Consider the following 18,349-nt stretch of genomic DNA (forward strand, 5'->3'; position numbering starts at 1 on the left):
CATACGTCATGGTCCAGTGAAATTCAATCGTCAGGGTCTAGTAACTTCTTTCCTGTCGCGAAACGTGAAAAAACTCGTTGACGGCCGCAACTATGAGAATGATCTAGTCCGCCATCTAGTAAAAAATACAAATAAGTCGTTGGTTAGGTCAGGGTAGGGGAACCTTTTTGTTTATAAAGGCCACACAACATTTTATCCACACTTGGAGGTCGCATCAACTATTTCCCAGCCCTGGGACAGTGGTTTCCAGACTTTTTGGTTTACATAACCGTTTTGTAAATCGTTTTTGTAAAGTGGAACGATCCAAGCTGAATACAACGTTCAAGGTAAATAAATTTTTCGCTACATTTTTATTTCCACTACAACGTTCCGGATTTATTTCACCTGTGGAATCGCGTGTTTGCGCATTTCAATGACAAAATCTAAGAGCAATTTGTTACATCACAGACAAGTCCAAGACATTAGATTATGCGCAAACAATTGCTTCGTTAGTAACACAAATAAGATTGTAGGGCTATGAGCTCTTGGTAGTGCCACAGAAACTGCTTCGTGAACCATTTGGGGACCGTTGACCCCAATTTGGAAACCGCAGGCCTAGCAATATTTTAAAAGCAATGTAACGTAAGAAATAAAGGTGAAAAAGTGACATTTCCACATATTTCTCTTTTACTGTGGCAGTATGCAATATAAAGGTCTTTAAACGTAATTTGACATTGAAGGCCGCACCTATTGCCCAAACAGGCCGCATTTGGCCTTTTGGTCGCAGGTTCCCCACCCCTGGGTTAAGTGCTTGGCAGCTACTTTTTGATTTGAGTTGAGTTTATTTCGCTCGGTCAAACAATCGCAGTAACAGAACTGCACTAACATATTCCCTTGCCGAAAGTGGCTGCGCAACGTTGAGTGGCTATGAAGTACGACAAATTAGAGGTCAGATTTGGTGGAAAGATGGTAAACAGGTTGCAGCTGTACACTGTTAATTTGTCATTGCAACGATTGAAAGATTTTAGAGATTACATTATACATCAAACATGCTTCACTTTACCCAAATACATTTCACTAGTGACGTTTCCTGCTTTAAAGTATTATGTACCGCATTATTGTGCAAAAAGAAGAAAAAAAATACGGATTTCTTAGCGAGTTGCCAAAAAGTTGCGCTTTATTTACGGCATGCGAGTGAATTCTCAGACGCGTGGTCATTCAAATGGCTATTAAATGAGCAGAATGAACTTGGCTGTTTATAATGTACCGTATGTGATTTTTAAAGTCTGATGCACGTGGTTGTGCTGTCGTTGTGGAAAAAGTCACAACATAACGATTTTGTGGCATGCTACTGTTACAAGTTTCTTCCATTCGTTAAGCATCACATGTACAAAAAACATCACGTTCACTTTATTTAACACACCAATTTACGCCTGAAAACTTATTTTTATTTATAAGGATAGGAGTAATTTCTATTAAATTCCAATGTTGCTGTTAAGAACCCTAAACATATCCAGTGGTTAAAGCGAGAAATTCAAGCAAACTATTACCCTGTTATCATTACAGCTATTGTCAGTAACCAAATTGACGTGTTTCCTGATATATATGATGTAACAATAAATTAAGGGCGGTTTAAACCAGTGATTCTTAACCTTTTTAGGATGGTTTTCCCATTAAATCGATCACCAAGTTCGAATTTCCGCCTCTGAGATTTTTATAAAGATGTTTTGTGCTCGACGTTATCAAACATTTTTATTTTTTTGATTGAAATACTTTTGTAAATCGATTTGGTCGGGACCATATAGGCTTAGTGCAATGTTATTTAGTTTGAATAGTGCTACCGTGAGAGAGTAAAAGTGGGTGGGATATTGAAATGTCCTCTTTGTTGCTTTACTCATTTTATTGATCACAATCAACAACGGAAAGGCATTTATTCGCATTTATTCAAAGGCATTCATTTATTTAAGAACCACATAAACAAAAAGAGTGCAGTTTTTTGAAACGGGAATTCCCTGTCAGGTAAAGTCCTTGTTTTAATACTATACCAGCATAATTTGGCATAGATATCATACAAATGAGTATTTTATGCTCAACAGAGTATCAAAATAAATCAATAAAAGCACATTTCTGGGTTATCCGTTTTTCTGCATTTTGATACAATTGAAATAAAATCGTATTAGATTGCTTTAAAATAATTTGTAGGAGGAAACTCCTTAGAAAAAAAAGAAAAAAAAACAGTTTACGTCTTTTCTAGATATTATGTTACAACAGGTACAAACTGTTTTCTGTTAATTTAACAATAGGCGAGATGCGGGACCATTGGGCCAAAATTCAGTTTTTCATGATTATTTCTTTGGGTTCGAAAGAAAAATTGCTATTGAACACCTGTACTAATACTACACGTTTTAACACACTTACACAAGGGCATAACTTTCTTATTTGGAAATGCGTTGGCAAGATATTCCGTTTTAAAAATTACAAAAAATATGGCTGAAAGGTCCTTACCCTTGGGGACCATTGAGCTTCGCATAAAGGACCTTTGGGCCAGTATTTTTATGTGATATTCTGGACCATTAAACCACGCATGAGGGAGCTTATTAAGTGTTGTGTTTGAAAGTAGAACAATTTTATTGAAAAAGAAATCTAATAGCCATTGCTCGCCCTTTGCTTGTCGATTCTGGTTGGCGCAGGCTGATGTTTTCGTGACGCTTTATGAACCCGCGAAGCCATTCTTCTGCGATCTCATTGATGTCCCAGGATTTGGGATGTGGGCGATTTTTCTTTACTGCAAACTGATAGGCAATCTGCTTAACCTGCGTTTTGGAAAGTCATAGAACATCTTTGTAGATTGAAAAATATATGTGATCAAAGCATTTTCTTCCATGCCCAATGGTCCTGTGAACAACTGGCTCAATGGTCCTGTATTGCCGCCATTACGAACTTATCTGACAGAACTACGTTACACAGATCAACTTAAGAAAGGACAATACTAATTTACGGAAAACGGAAATGACGGAAACGAAAGAAACGACATACTAATTTACGGAAATAGGAAAAGACGGAAATGGCGGAAATAATTCAAATCTAATTTACGGAAATAGGAAATATTTTCAAAATGACGGAAATCAACAGAGATCATTCTCTATGCATTTCTTATGACCGAAATCGACGGGGATCATTCTCTGTGCATTTCTTATGACGGAAATCGACAGAGATCATTCTCTATATTTCTGATGACGGAAATCGACACTCAACATTCTCTATGCATTTCTTATGACGGAAATCGACAGAGATCATTCACCAATTCGAAAGCGGCAGTGTCAGCAATGTCTGTAGTGTTCTGTTTTCAGTTTAGAGTTTTCGTCTCAATTTGTTTTGTTGTGTTTTTACTTTTCTTTTACTTTTATTGATGTATTATCTTGTGGTTTTTATAGGAACTGATGATGCCATTAGGCGAAATATATATATTCCATTGATTTCATTGACAGATTTCGTAACTTGGAAAATGCTTTCCATTCTCAGTTATACAATTAAATAAACGGTGATCGTCGATGACCATGTTGCCTGTTGAAGGGTTAGATACTGTTCAGTTCAAATACTCTTAGATCATTCTCCATGCATTTCTTATGACGGAAATCGACAGAGATCATTCTCTATGTATTTCTGATGACGGAAATCGACACTCAATATTCTCTATGCATTTCTTGTGACGGAAATCGACATAGATCATTCTCTATGCATTTCTTATGACGGAAATCGACACTCATCATTCTCTATGCATTTCTTATGACGGAAATCGACAGAGATCATTCTCTATGTATTTCTTATGACGGAAATCGACGAGGATCATTCTCTATGCATTTCTTATGACGGAAATCGACAGAGATCATTCTCTATGTGTTTCTTATGATGGAAATCGACATAGATCATTCTCTATGCATTTCTTATGACGGAAATCGACGGGATCACTCTCTATGTATTTCTTATGACGGAAATCGACACTCAACATTCTCTATGCATTTGTTATGACGGAAATCGACACTCAACATTCTCTATGCATTTCTTATGATGGAAATCGACAGAAACCATTCTCTATGCATTTCCTATGACGGAAATCGACGGGGATCATTCTCTAAGCATTTCTTATGACGAAAATCGACAGAGATCATTCTCTATGTGTTTCTTATGACGGAAATCGACACAGAACAAATTCTAAACAAAATCTTCTTTAAGTTTTGGAAAAAAAATATTAACGAATTGTAAAAGTACACTGTAAAGGGAAGCAATAGTTTGAATATATCAAAATATTTTTTATTAGGCTTTTTTGTGCATGAAACGTATGTTCCCGAAAATGCAACTTTTCCAGGCAAGGAAGATTTATGGAACCACCTTCGGCAAGTCACGCACAAAATTTGTTGCTCTTCGGTTTTGTTGCCGTCACAATCTTCGGCCTCACAAACAGACCATCGGTTTGACGTAGAGATATCGCCAATTACTTCATTGTAAGAACAATCTTGGATGGCAATGTTTGAAGAAAAATCATCTTGACTTTTCCAAATTGTTCCTACTCTTTTTTTTTGCTTCATCCAACCTGACTCTGGGTTGTAGTTCGGTGGTTGTGGGTGGGTTTTTCAGTATAAGTTGTTTTATCCATTTTCTGGTATTTTCTGAAGTAATTTGGACAGGTATTGGCAGTTTATTTATAATGCAGTAGCAGTTTATGATCACATGTACGCCACAATCGAATGAATTTGATTGCATTGGGACATCGGTGCATCGCAAGAAACGCCAATCATCAATTCCGGTTGTTTGATCCGCTACTGCAAAGCATGCTTTGACGATGTTGAATGTGGCCGCCAGATGATTTTTAACTTGGGACAATGATGTTGGCAAAGAATCTAATAAAAATATTGCCCGCTGTTTGAAGTCTACCACAATGAGATACCAATGAATTCCAGTATTTGCAGCAAACATTAATCTGTCGCAATTTAATGCATCGTTATTGCACGCGAATGCTGCAATAACTTGATGCTCGTTTTTAATCGAGCAATTGATCAAAAAACTGTCACCAAATAGATAACCTTCTGTGTCAGAATGTATCGCCTTCACAGCTCTCTTAATAGTTAATCATCCAACCAATTTTGTCCATCTAAGCATTCCCATGTTATGCTGGATGTATTGTCTTGCGGTAGTTTTATTTCAACAATTGCCTATTCCCATAGGTATGGCGTTGGTAGAGGGGCATGTTCCGTTTGTTGTAGACAATCGTCGCTGTTGTCAAGTTTCGTAAGTATAGAAGATACTCTTGATATGCTAAATGTGTTGTCATACTCTTCAATGATATTTCTCTTCTTTTTTGGCGTTGATGTAGAAATAACCTTAGAACGGTCAATTGGATTTATCGCGTCGGGTGTGGGATTAACTGAGTAATCGTAATCCTTGGGTCGTGGTCTTTTTCTTCCGGATTTTTTTTCATTTCCTTTGTATTTCCGCATCATCATTGATAAAGAATAAGTTGCCGTGTCATTCATATGCCCTTCAGGAATTTGAAGAGACATGTGGGCTGCCGTTATGTGAAAGCATCGCCCAGTGCTGGGGCATGAACAACGCGAAGGTAATGGAAATACCTTGACGCTGTTCACATTTCCGTTAAATGGGTTTATAACTGAGAATGAAGACGTTCCCGGCGAAAATCCAATCAACCCTTGTTTGATGCAAAGACGCGCAATTCCTTTCTGAGTCAAGCGGTATTGTGGACCCTTTTCAACACTTTTTGGAACGACGTCCTTTGACAATATGTCATCGACTAGTTGATCCATCGTTGTTATGGATGGCAAACCCAACGCATCACGGGGCTGTGACAGATGGAGAAACCGTTTTTTTAACTGATACTCTCCGAAACCTGCCTTTCCTCTTGTGAATTCGTACATGTAAAAGTCCTGCATTTGCTTAAAGACAAGCATCATAGCATCTATAGGCAGTTCTTTGTGTTCGGTGATAGATTTTATGACATTATTCATCGATTAACTGATGTTATTTGTAACTGCCCCTTCCTGGAAGGCAGAAAACCTGTCTGGAATGGACTTACAGGCATGATGCAAGAGATCGTTGTTGAGCTGTTTGTCGTAGTATTTTTTAAACCCCTCGGTCCAGTTGCTTGAAAACGTGGCACACAAAGCACGATAATCTTCTTCACTATTTGCATTAATCAAACGTTCCACGTCATCTTTTAAAACCTTTACATCGTCGCTTTTGCTGTTTTGTTTTCTGATCCAACGTTCCACGTCTTTCAGTATGTGATTTGTACAAAATATGTTGGTCAGTTTTGGAAAGCTTTTTTTTAAACATTTTGACATGCCCTTTTCACGATCTGTTATCAATGGAATATTTCGGATTTTGTTTAAACCGATTGCCGGAATTATATCAGTCAGGAATTGTTTGTGGTGCTTCATAAATTTCCGATCGTGAATGAGGAAGGCAATCGGAAATACATAGAGAATGATCTCTGTCGATTTCCGTCATAAAAATGCATAGAGAATATTGAGTGTCAATTTCCGTCATCAGAAATACATAGAGAATAATCTCTGTCGATTTCCGTCATAACAAATGCATAGACAATGATCTCTGTCGATTTCCGTCATAAGAAGTGCATAGAGAATGTTGAGTGTCGATTTCCGTCATAAGAAATGCATAGAGAATGATCTCTGTCGATTTCCGTCATAAGAAATGCACAGAGAATGATCCCCGTCGATTTCGGTCATAAGAAATGCATAGAGAATGATCTCTGTTGATTTCCGTCATTTTGAAAATATTTCCTATTTCCGTAAATTAGATTTGAATTATTTCCGCCATTTCCGTCTTTTACTATTTCCGTAAATTAGTATGTCGTTTCTTTCGTTTCCGTCATTTCCGTTTTCCGTAAATTAGTATTGTCCCTTAAGAAATACTAATGCTCATCTAACGCTACAATTAACTAACTAATATCCTGCAAACTTCGTGTTTTAACTAGCTTTCTCTAATAGAGAAATTACAAAAATGTGAAGGAGCAAAATATTTACTTTCAAGCTGCTAAAACATAGTTATGCTAACAGTTTCTTCTGTAAGTGACTGACCTTCTTGTTGTTACAGCTTTAAAACTATTGCAACACAAGTTACTTTAACGCATGACTGAGAACTCGCTACAGCGACCAGTTTGAGAGAAACGCATGATGGCCCAAAGGTCCTTCATGCCCAATGGTCCCGCATCTCCCCTACACATACTCTTATAGTTTGTATTCATGTGAACACTATGACGTCGTTACATCAACGTCACTTCTACACATAAAAGACGTTTGCAACAAAAGGAACACGATATTTTCCTATGGTGAATTACCTTTGTGATACTTGCGCAATATTTGGGCAACCATTCAACAATCAAAACAAGCTCACCAGCTTTCTTACCGTCAATTTAGTCAGAGGAACAGATCCAAAAACAGGTAGTTAATAGTGTGCCACCTGGACGTTTTCAATAAACCAAACCATAATTTTTTGTTTAATACATTTGCTACTGAGGCCAGTTTTACACCTCTTGAAATATGTCTCCCTTAGAACACTTGTTTTACTTCTTGATGGTCATTGGTGCTTTTCAAGCATCTGGTGAGGCTTTAGAGTTTGTGGCACCTGTTTTTGGTTTGTTGTGCTTGTTTAAGATATGCTTGGTAGGTTTGTAGAGAAGTTTGTGATTGGTAGCTTCTTTTTATTAAACTTAATCCCTTTTTCGCTTGGGTAGCATTGAGTATATTGTTTTCTTACATACTTTTCAACTTTTTCAGTTGCGTCTGGCGCTGAAGTATTGAATCTCCAAGTTTCTCCCTCTCCCAAATAAGCTGTTGGAGCAGATGCCCAGCTTTCAGCCAACATAGTGTTTAGCTCAATTACCAATGTGTCAATAACATTGGATAAGGTATGATATGTCAACAATTTTTGATCTTTTTTTATAGCAAATTGCTCTCAAAAATCATTTTTTACAATTTGGCCTATCTATAAAGCCAGGTTGGGAACCACTGGTATTGATGAACCAGTCAACATACATTTATTGCACTTATATCCTTTCTTTCAGGAAGTTGTTGGACATGCACAAAATCAAGAACCTGTTGTATGTTCAGAAAGTTTAGAGTAAGTAATTTAGTTGTTGTGTCTAATGTCTGTTATTAGGATTATGGTTTTGTTACTGAATAACAATAGCAATGTTTTGAATTTATCCTGATATTTTAATCTCTGGCTAGGCTACTGCAGATTATATACAAATATATTTTATGATAGTTGCATATAGAATTGACAATGTAGTTGCTTGCTAACAATTTAATGTGCAAAGATTTATGCATTTAGGTTTCAAATTAAAAACTTATTTGAAATTGTATAGTTCCAAATGAATGGAAAAATATAGTTTTCTTAACTTTTTCACATGGATTTTTTTTCGTTCGATTGAAATATTAAGACATTTTTTGAACAGTGGCAATAATCTTTTTCTGTGCATATTGGTTAATGATCATTTTAGTCTCCTACATAACCATAAGACTGATGTGGTGTTTTGTTTAATCAGTTTTTTTCAAATCAATAGGTGCCCAACACCAGACACATACTCTCAAGTGATCAAACTTACTTTGAAAAACATCTCGTCAAATGACCATTTGCTTGAAATCATTGATGCTACTGGACAACGAATTCAAAATAAATCCTTGCAGCCATCATGTATGTTTGTATTATTAAAAGTAATACAATTTCTGCTCCAATGTTAAGAAATTTTGTGTACACATAGTACTATGTACTATTTTAATCATAATTTTTTTGTCACAGTTTGTACCAACTTGACTGAACCTGGCATTGAGCAAAATGTGCCACTAAATCAAGGTTACCTCAGCATTCACAAATTTACCTGCTCATCTGGCTATATTCTGACTGAAACCACCGCCATATGCCAGGCAAATGCAACATGGAATGTGACGTTAAATTGTGTAAACGGTATGTTTCCTTTTCTATCAGTAAAATGTAATTACTCAACTGTTAACTTTGAAACTCAAATTTCATAGATGAAATGTGATTCTAAGTTATGCAAACAAAATTGCTTCAATCATAGTTTGAATGTAAATATTTGTAGAAGCTATAACTTTTTATTTCTTCACATTTTCATGTTACAGCCTGTAACAATGTCACCCATCCTGGTGTTAAGCAAGATGTACCACCAAACCAAGGTTACCTCAGTCGTCATACATTTTCATGTTCATCTGGATATAATCCTGATGAAACTAGGGGTGTATGCCAGAAAGATGGAACATGGTACCCAAATTTGTATTGTGTGAAAGGTATATGTTTTTTTGTCTGTTTGGGAAACGTTATTTATTGTTACCTTGATAAAAAATCTGTTGATAACTTGCTGGAAAGTGTATGATCAGTGTAGGTAAACTAAATGGCTTGTTGTCCTAATGGTTTAAAATGTATTTTTGGGATAAATCTAACATTGTAATTTTACTTATGATGATTTAACGTAAACATGAGCATAAGATTTTTTTTAGCTTGCAACAACTTGACACGACCTAATGCCCAGCAAGATGTGCCACTAAATCAAGGTCCATTCAGTGCTGAATTGGTCTTTTGTCCACCCGGCTCTTTTCCAGCCAATTTTACCATATGTCAAGCAAATGGAACATGGGCTGCATTTCGACATTGTGTGAAAGGTATGTATTTTCTAATTTAGCAAATGTCGCTCAATAACTCGTATTTGATTTTTGGCTGCGTTTGCTTCAGATGGTGTTTTGTACGCAGCAACAGTACAAAATTAAACAGACTTTTTTTGACTGTGTGATTATTTAGTTCTGTGTTAGTTGGTTGCTGAAGTGTTTTTAATTTCTAAAAAAAATCAACAGAAACTTGCAATCAAACTCTGATTCCCTTGGATCCTTTGCTCCACAATATCTCGTCAGGTATGTTACCTGTGGGTCAATCTGTCCATGTCCCTTGCACGGGAGGAAACGCCGGATGGGTTACAGCACACTGTGATGGCCCTGATCAATGGACCACACCTGGGGTAAAATGTATGGGTAAGATGTTTAGTACTTTGGTTAATTACCCACTTTTGAGTTATAGACTAATCAAATGAGCATTTTTAGCGATCGGCGCATGGGTAGGAATCGGCATCGGTTGTCTGGTTTTTATTTGTTTGATGATTGTCTTGATTTATGTTTTACGTCGCTGTTCACCAAACATGGTGCCGCATTTCTGTAAAGTATTTTTGTGCAGAAGCGACGATTAGTACAATATACATTTTGTTGTTGTATATGCACAATTATTGTAGCTTCGTCCAATACGAGATTGCAACATTAGTTGCGCAATCCTTGTTAAAAACAGTTGTTTTGTTTGGCACATCGCTTTGTCCTTTTGTTGTCTCGTTTCTTGTTTGGCGCAAGGCTTGAATTCCACATGGCGAAACGGCGAAACTGTTGTTTCGGCACGTTTGTCGTCACGTGATTACACAGGATTCGTAGATGGTTGATGCTCCTTGTATTGTTTTTTAAATACTGTTGTAACATTTATTTCAACCCACACGTCATTACTTCGTGTTGCGTAACCCAAAATGGTCTGGTCTGAGAAACTCGATCTGGTTTCCTTTCGATTCATGACTGCAAAAAGAATTAGGTTGCGCAAATAGATGGTAAAAGTACCGTATTCTACAGCGGTCGTTGTCATATCTAATATCAAAATATACCCTTTGTGACTTAAAATTGCCATTGACCGTGCAGTGAAGTACAGTGAATTTTTTTCGTCTGATTTTTGACCGATTTTCGCACCACGAAGAAACATTGCACAATGCGCCGCCTTTTTTGCTTGAGCGCCCCTGTCCTATTAGGCCTTGTAATGACAGTGCAACTGTAGCGCAACGAACGTTTCATTCGACGGCTTTGTCTATATTCTGTGTCTGTTGGTGTCCTAACAGATATTTAAAATTGTGATGATTGTATATGTGCAACTGTAGACTATTGCCATGTTTTTATGTTGTTTTTGAATTGTGAAATAAACTTCATTTTGTAATGTTTGATGACTGTATAGGCTGTATACTTGATATAATGCTCAAGAAAATGAAATGTGTACACAATACATTGCAACACAGTGTGGTAGTTTCGCCTCGGTAATCAGAAAATAAAATTCCTGTCAAAAAGAAAAATGTTAAATTCACTTTGGGAATTCCCCTTGTTTGAATTTACAAACTGAAAATTCAATATGACCACATTTAGGTTAGTAATCCACTTTTAGAAAGTATAAAGGTCGTAGGCAGCACATGTTTGTCAAATTATGGTGTTAAAATGATCAGATAATTAAATAAACGTTTGTAAGTGAGCAAAAGTAATGTAAAAAGACCGTTGCTTGAAAACTCAATTTCTCCTTTGACTGAAGCGGTCTCTATGTTTGCTAAGGCTTGTTTGTTTTCAGACTACGTCATGACTACAAACATCCCAGCTATTACCAAGGCCAAAAGGTGAAAGCAATTTCTATTATGAGATTGTGTTGACAATCCTCACATAACATGCGTATTATAATGGTTTTTTCTGCTTTACTTTTTTTGTTATTCAGATGTCCCCAGACACCTGCAAATTAAGGTTAAACTGCAATTGTGTGATTCCTATTTGGGGTCAGGTATTTCCGTCTTTTCAACGGTGAACAGGACAAGCATAATTTATGCAAGAGCCTTTTTGACAACCTTGAATGGAGAAAACAATAATTCTTATCTGCAGGTGTTTGCGCATTCAAGCTTATAATTTAAGCGTCACTAGCCAACGCCGTTGGGCTAAAACATTAACAGGCTATCATTCAGACGTTATGATCATATTTGTCAATTGAAATAAGAAATAAAGATCACTACGGTTTTGTATTTTTTTACTCACTGATCCGTGTACTTTTGTTGTTTGAAACAGTTCTGTCTTGTAAAACGTTATTGTTCGATTTGCTTTGTGACTTAACTTATCACTTATCATAACTTATGTTGTGATATATTTTTGTGTCACAGATTAGACAGTGTTGGATGGACCTGAAATCTGGCAAAAACGCTATTCAAGTTCAGCTTGCTGACAGTTACAATAAACCTCAATTGAGATTTTTACTGATTGCATCAACAAAACTAATATGCAGATGTCCCGATTCAATTCAAAATAAACTATTGGGACGAAACTCTTCCTTGACTTTTATTGCACTTGAACCTTTTGACTTTATTCAAACCATGGATTCAATTCATCACGTGATGATTACGTGCAAGGCTGTAGTTTTTCATGGAAACGCGTTCTACAGATGCCAGGTAGAATCCAAGCTTAGCCCATTGTATGTATATTTCTTCCTGTTTGTATGTAAAATATAAGTGTGCTAAGCTATGATCTTTCATACACTTGGTTCATCATTACTTTTTCCACGCAAAGTTTTTGCTTTGTTTTCGTTCATTCGAAAAGTGCTATTGTTTAACTGCCATTTGCTTTTCTTGTCACAACGAAATGCGAAGATTTTGAAGACTACATCGCAACAATTTAACTTCAAGTTACAACTTGTTTATCCAAAAAAAATAAATTGATGAATTTTTGACCGAGGTTTAAAAAAGTTTTAAGCAGATTGACGATATTTTAAATCTGTTTGATATATTTTGGCCATTCAACAAATTTTGTTCCAAGTTTGCGTTCATTCTGTTTTTAGAACGCTTGTTCACGGAATGGTGAAATCGTGCAAGCAACAAAAAACATAACAAAACTGAGTCAACTGTTGATCCAAAACACAAAACAGTGTAAGGTGGGATTTAAAACACTAAAAAAATTAAAATTAATGTGTGGCTTTATCTTACGTTTCCTATATATCTAACATCACTTGTTTATTTTCGTTGCGAGTTAAACAATACTACCGGATATATAGTGTTTTCTTTAAACCCCTGATACACAAGTTTGTTTAGCTCTAAGGAAAATCTAAAAGGCTGCTCAGATCGGTGTGAGGCTAGTACACAAAATGTCTCGTGTCTTTTTGAAGAAGGTCGGGTTCTCGGCCCAATCGGAAAAATCTGCCAACCTGATGTTTTGACAACCGCATTTGTGACAAGTAATTCAATCCTATGTCGATTTTTCTCATAAAAAAATAAACAGATTCAAATAGTTGACTTACACCCTTAAGGTGACTGTGTTCAATTTGTTGCATATCAGATATGTATATTGTATTCACTTAACGGTAACAAACTTTTCAGGTTCTTTACTTCCGAGGAACATGTCAACAACTCCATACTTAAACAACGAAACACTTTTAAATATAACTGAAAACCAAGGTAACTAAACTTCTCTCCACAAATTCCTTTTAGCTGCGAGAGCGCCTAACCGTATCTTGTCACAAACCGTTCATGGATCGAAACATCTATGACTTTGTTGTCTGTGTACAGTTGTTGGTCGTGACTGTAAAGTGGGTGGGTGGCGAGCAAGTTGAGCCTAAAAAAGTAAAGAAAAATACGAATTATTTGTCAAAAAATACGCACTTGGTGGCACTGTCAAACAGTAGAAAACCACTAAACGTCTGGGAAAAGTTTTTACGGTAATAAACTACTTTATGACACATAGGACGAAATGATAGAGTCTATCAGATAGACTATCCCATTATATACAAAGTTAGACAGCAATCCTAAATATTAACAACTGTTAGTTACTTTTAATGCAATCAATCCGGACTCCAAACATAAATATCTGCTTAGACGCAGCTAAGGCGACACCGTAATTTGCCTCTTGGCTTGTGTCGTAGGTTTTATTTTTTCACGTTTGAAAGAGATATTTGCGAATGAAAAGTTACTTAAGTTTCGAGGAAAAATGCACCAACCAAATGACAACGGCAAGACCAAACGTTTGTGTCGCAATCCAAAAGAACAGGACATGTGCCGTTAGTTGGCAAAACATACAGCGTGCATGTTGAAACTTTTCAACAAAAGAAAATAAAGTCTGAGTCTGGTTGAAATCAAACAATGTTGGATTACGCAACATCACACCCTACACAAATATTTGTCGTGTCGTTAATGCTTACTAACTTACTTGCTTTGCTGTCGATTGCACCAATGTAACTTTACTCATAGGTCATTGACAACAAACCGGTTGCACCTTGTTACTTTACGATGTATGTTTATTTTAAGTTTATACCGAACTGGTGTAATTTAACAACCACCCAAAAGCTAAAGGTAACCCCATTTCGCTACAAATTTTAAACAGGCGTTTTCAAAATGTATTCCTACTGTGCTCGTTTGTAATACTTAACAAAATCCATTTTCGATGTACATGAGTCGTTTAAAGCAGGGGTCGGCAATTTTTTTTTCTACTGCGGACCGATTTTAAAACTGAAATATTATCAAGGACCGGCCCTAAAAAAAATACAAATATTTAGCAATAAAAACGCCTAAATTAGATTATAATCCCTGGAATACATAGGCAAAATGTTTTGAAGCACTTAACCTGAAAAATTGTACGGCCAGGTTACGAACTCGTCGGCCCGGCGGTTGCCGACCACTGGTTTAAAGCACTGTGTGGCGTTGTCTCCTATATAATTCGGTTTCCGAACAAGTGTTAACTTTATCATTTATTTCATATTTAGTTACACTGTACATGCTAGTATACAACAAACAACCTCATCACAATTTTATTCTTTTACAGAAAAGCAAAGACAAATGGAAGTCAAGCAATCGTACGAACATTTAAACACATTGTTCATATGTTTGTTCAGTCTTTTATTGTTGATCATTTAAGCGTTAATAATTTGTTGTGTAAGAAAATAATGATTGAATAAATGATTTGCTTGGAAATAAAAAAGCAAGTTGCATATATGTTTGCTGTCGTTTACGGCACATGTGGAAAGGTCGTAACGTGGAAAGGTCGTTAATATGTGCTGGTAGTAAACCTTAAAGTTTACCTTCCTTGAACTAACTTCCCTTATTGATGGAGAGTCATATGATGCTCACATCATATGAGTTCAAAGATCTGTTTTTGAAAACTCAATGCTGCATTTTGTTAAATTGACGTAAATCGAAGGATAGTTTTTGTTTATCACTAAAACAAGTTGCATTTAACAATTTGGAGTGTTGATAACATTAAAGACATTGTAAAAAACAGTCAGATTAAAAAATGGATCGAAAAGGGGCTTTGGAAATGGCTATGTTGACTGTTTTGTTAGGTATGTTACTAGTGACGACCTATGCAGCGCATAACCCAACTACTGTTTTTGGTGGTGAGTATTGATGAAATATTTTGAGGTGAAAATATTATTTGTGGTAGGCATATATGCCTATATGCCACTTTCTTATTAAGTTGCTTATGCATTATCGTACTATATTTAGCGTTTGATGTTCATGTTTGTTTACCTTTTTTACTTGTCGGTTATGTTATTATATGGCTAAATTTATAACTGCCAATGGAAGTCAATGTCTAACTGGCGCATTGGTGCTATTGCTTTGTCAAATCTATGTCAACTGCCAGAGAATTTATGTGGTGTCAAAACAGCATCTTACAAGATTGCAGTGTTTAGCCCAATACATCGTCATTATGTTAAAACTACTTTTTCTTGTTTTGATTTGAATATAGATGGCATTCGCAGTTCGTTTGTTCGTTTGATCTCTGGAATTTCTTCAACCAAATATGTTTCATTCATTGAAAGCAAATACCAAACAATTTTCGGTTGATGGGGTGTTAGCAACCGGCGAAAACTGTACTGTCAGTAAAATGTTTCATTGCATATTTTCACACAATGTTGCTAAGATTTTTTCAAAATCTTTCAAATAACTTGCACAATTATGTTTAGGTAACCTGCGAAGACTATCAAAGCGATGTCTTACACTTCAGCACCGCAGTTACTTGTTCGGGTGTCGTGCCATTTCAGTGTTCCAATGTTTCTGTGACGTGTTTTCTTAATGACAGTGCTCCAAACTACGTCATTTTCATGCTTGTTGCAGGTAAAAGTTTGTTTTGCCCTTTATCTAAATTCGACATTCGCCTTGGGTTGGCACAGTGAATTTGATGTGTGTTGATTCAGTTTGTACTTTGCTTTTTTTCTAATTAATCTCAACAAAACGATTTGTTTTTGTGTTAAGAACTTGCCAAGACATCAAACAAAACCAGCAAAATCATTCCCTACAAGAACCTCTCAACTATATCTGCTCCAATTCACTTAAATGCATCGTTTTATGAATGGCAAATCAACTGTCCAATTAACAACTGCAACTTCATGTTAACCATGACAGACATCAACTGCAATGTGAACACCGAGCATCTGTTTGTAAGTTCAACATGAGCCGCAACAACAAAATGTACTGGTTAGCACTTTTTTAGGTTTTGTGTATGAGAGAAAACCCTTTCGAACAAGATATTTTTCAGTAGCGTTTCAACGTAATTGAACTTTGTAAAAAGAGTTTGTCCAGCAGGGGTGCACAATCTTATCGCTATGACGGCCGCATCGCAGATCCTTATTCTACCAGCGGTCGCCAATGGCATTCTTGTTTTTGTTTGAATATTACTGATGTAAAGAAATAGGTGTATTTCATACATATATACGACTTAATATCGCCTAAAGCGCCCAGATTAAGTTCTAACCTAATGCACAAATTTAGGCGAATAGTCTGACAATTAGTCTTAATTGTTAATGACACCATAATCTATTTTGTGACGCCTGTAGGACTATAAATGTAGTTTATTACAACAATGAAATCAGTAAATGCGCTAAACCTCTTGTGACGAAAGGTCAAGAAAGCGTTAATACTCACTTTACTATCGCATCATCTCGAGGTTACTGAAGGTCAACGTATGTGCATTATGTAATTCGAGTAAGTACGTTCCAATGTATCCCGAAAAATTAACGCAAAAAAAAGATTATTGGCGAGATGTTTGCAACGACTTGTTTGATTGTCGCAAACGAATTTCATATGATTTTTAGAATTTATTTTCGTCGCAGTAAATCATACATACTTAGGTCACTTAAAGCACCCACATATTTTTGTTTGTTTTATTTCTACTGTTTATGCAATCCTTTTTAGAGTATTGTTTGTTTTCACTTTAGCAACACATGGAGGGTTGTTCTGATCGATGTGAGGCTACGTTAAAAAACGTCACGTGTTTATGCGAGGAAGGCCGCGTTCTGGGCAAGGACAGAAAAACTTGCGAACCGGAATCATTGTTTAGCAAGTGTAAGCTAACAACATTTTGCATTATTTTATTGAATTTTGTTGCTGGTTACAGTTAATAGATTCCCATATCAAACTGCACGAACTTGCATCATTAACAGTTATGTGTTTTGTACTAACCAAGTTGGCGCTTTGGTGGAGGAAATATATTTTTGGCTTGCTTACACCATATTTTCTTTCCACAGTATTTTCAGCTGGATTTACTAAGCAATCTTATAACTTTGAATTTTTTTTGGCCAGACTCTTAGTACAGTCTCCATTTCAGACCTGTTTAAAATTTAAATGTTTCTTAATTCTTGTTTTGGCAGTTTTGCAAATCGACGTTGGGATATTTGACTTTCTAATCATAAAGACCTGCATAATTTTATTTTTTGCTGTTTTCTTGGTGATGTTTGGAAAAAAACTGTTGTTTAAAGGTATTTTTACACAACGTTTGTTATAAATTTTACGTCAGTAATTCGAGACGTGTGTTGAGTTTGGTTTTGATTTAGGAAAAGTAGCGAAGTTTTAAAAGCTCTGTAACTCCAGAAAAAAATATAGTTAGAAAATAACAATAAAACCAAGTCCGCCTTAGTATTACATCGCTATATTTTTCGGTCTTTACCATTTAGGGGTGGCAATTATTATGCAAACTATATATCTTTAACATGTGGCGCCAAATATTAAACTTAGTTTTGTATGAATTATGTAAGATGAGTTATTCTTACAATGCAGGATCAGCCCTTCGCTTCGTTTTCAGTTTATTTTTTATTTAAGAAAATTATTGACAGGAAACTGTACTTAGTTTCTTGCAACTTTTTGAGCCAGATCTATCCCACTCCAACCTCTACCGTTTTAAATTAAGTTTTTTTTTTAATTTGTGATTTGTAATTCTACGGTTTTTTAAATTGATGGTTTTGTACTTTTTTAGAAAAATGTTTTTTCATCATTTTGTTTTGCTTGGTTGGTAGCGATATCCAACGCAGGTTCACCTCCCGCAGGTAACTTTTTATAACATTGTAGTTTGTTTGTCACACATCCCGAAAAACTCTTTAGAACACGTTGATCTAATGCAGGGATCTTTTTGACGTAGTGTGCGAATTAAATTTAGTCGAAATGGTAATGGATTTGGGTGCCAACACTGCTGTGCGTAATGATTTATGCCAGCTGATTTAAATTGCAATCATAAGATAG

The 18,349-nt window shown here is 36.1% G+C and overlaps 1 long non-coding RNA gene and 1 pseudogene across 2 annotated transcripts; both read left to right on the plus strand.

Annotated features, from left to right (window-relative positions):
* Positions 1–7,553: 7,553 nt before the first annotated feature.
* On the plus strand, positions 7,554–11,048 carry LOC145212844 (uncharacterized; annotated as a pseudogene). Its single transcript, XR_013856797.1, has 9 exons — positions 7,554–7,647; positions 7,791–7,921; positions 8,078–8,133; positions 8,579–8,709; positions 8,815–8,979; positions 9,156–9,320; positions 9,531–9,692; positions 9,882–10,055; positions 10,125–11,048. The product of XR_013856797.1 is annotated as an uncharacterized LOC145212844 (transcript).
* Positions 11,049–17,139: 6,091 nt separating this feature from the next.
* On the plus strand, positions 17,140–18,148 carry LOC145212441 (uncharacterized). The gene is made up of 3 exons (XR_013856712.1): positions 17,140–17,179; positions 17,485–17,592; positions 18,087–18,148. It is a non-coding gene; the product is annotated as an uncharacterized LOC145212441 (long non-coding RNA).
* The last annotated feature ends 201 nt before the right edge of the window (positions 18,149–18,349 follow it).

Source organism: Phallusia mammillata, chromosome 2 (assembly GCF_965637545.1).
Source record: "Phallusia mammillata chromosome 2, kaPhaMamm4.hap1.1, whole genome shotgun sequence".
In the NCBI taxonomy this organism is placed as follows: domain Eukaryota; kingdom Metazoa; phylum Chordata; class Ascidiacea; order Phlebobranchia; family Ascidiidae; genus Phallusia; species Phallusia mammillata.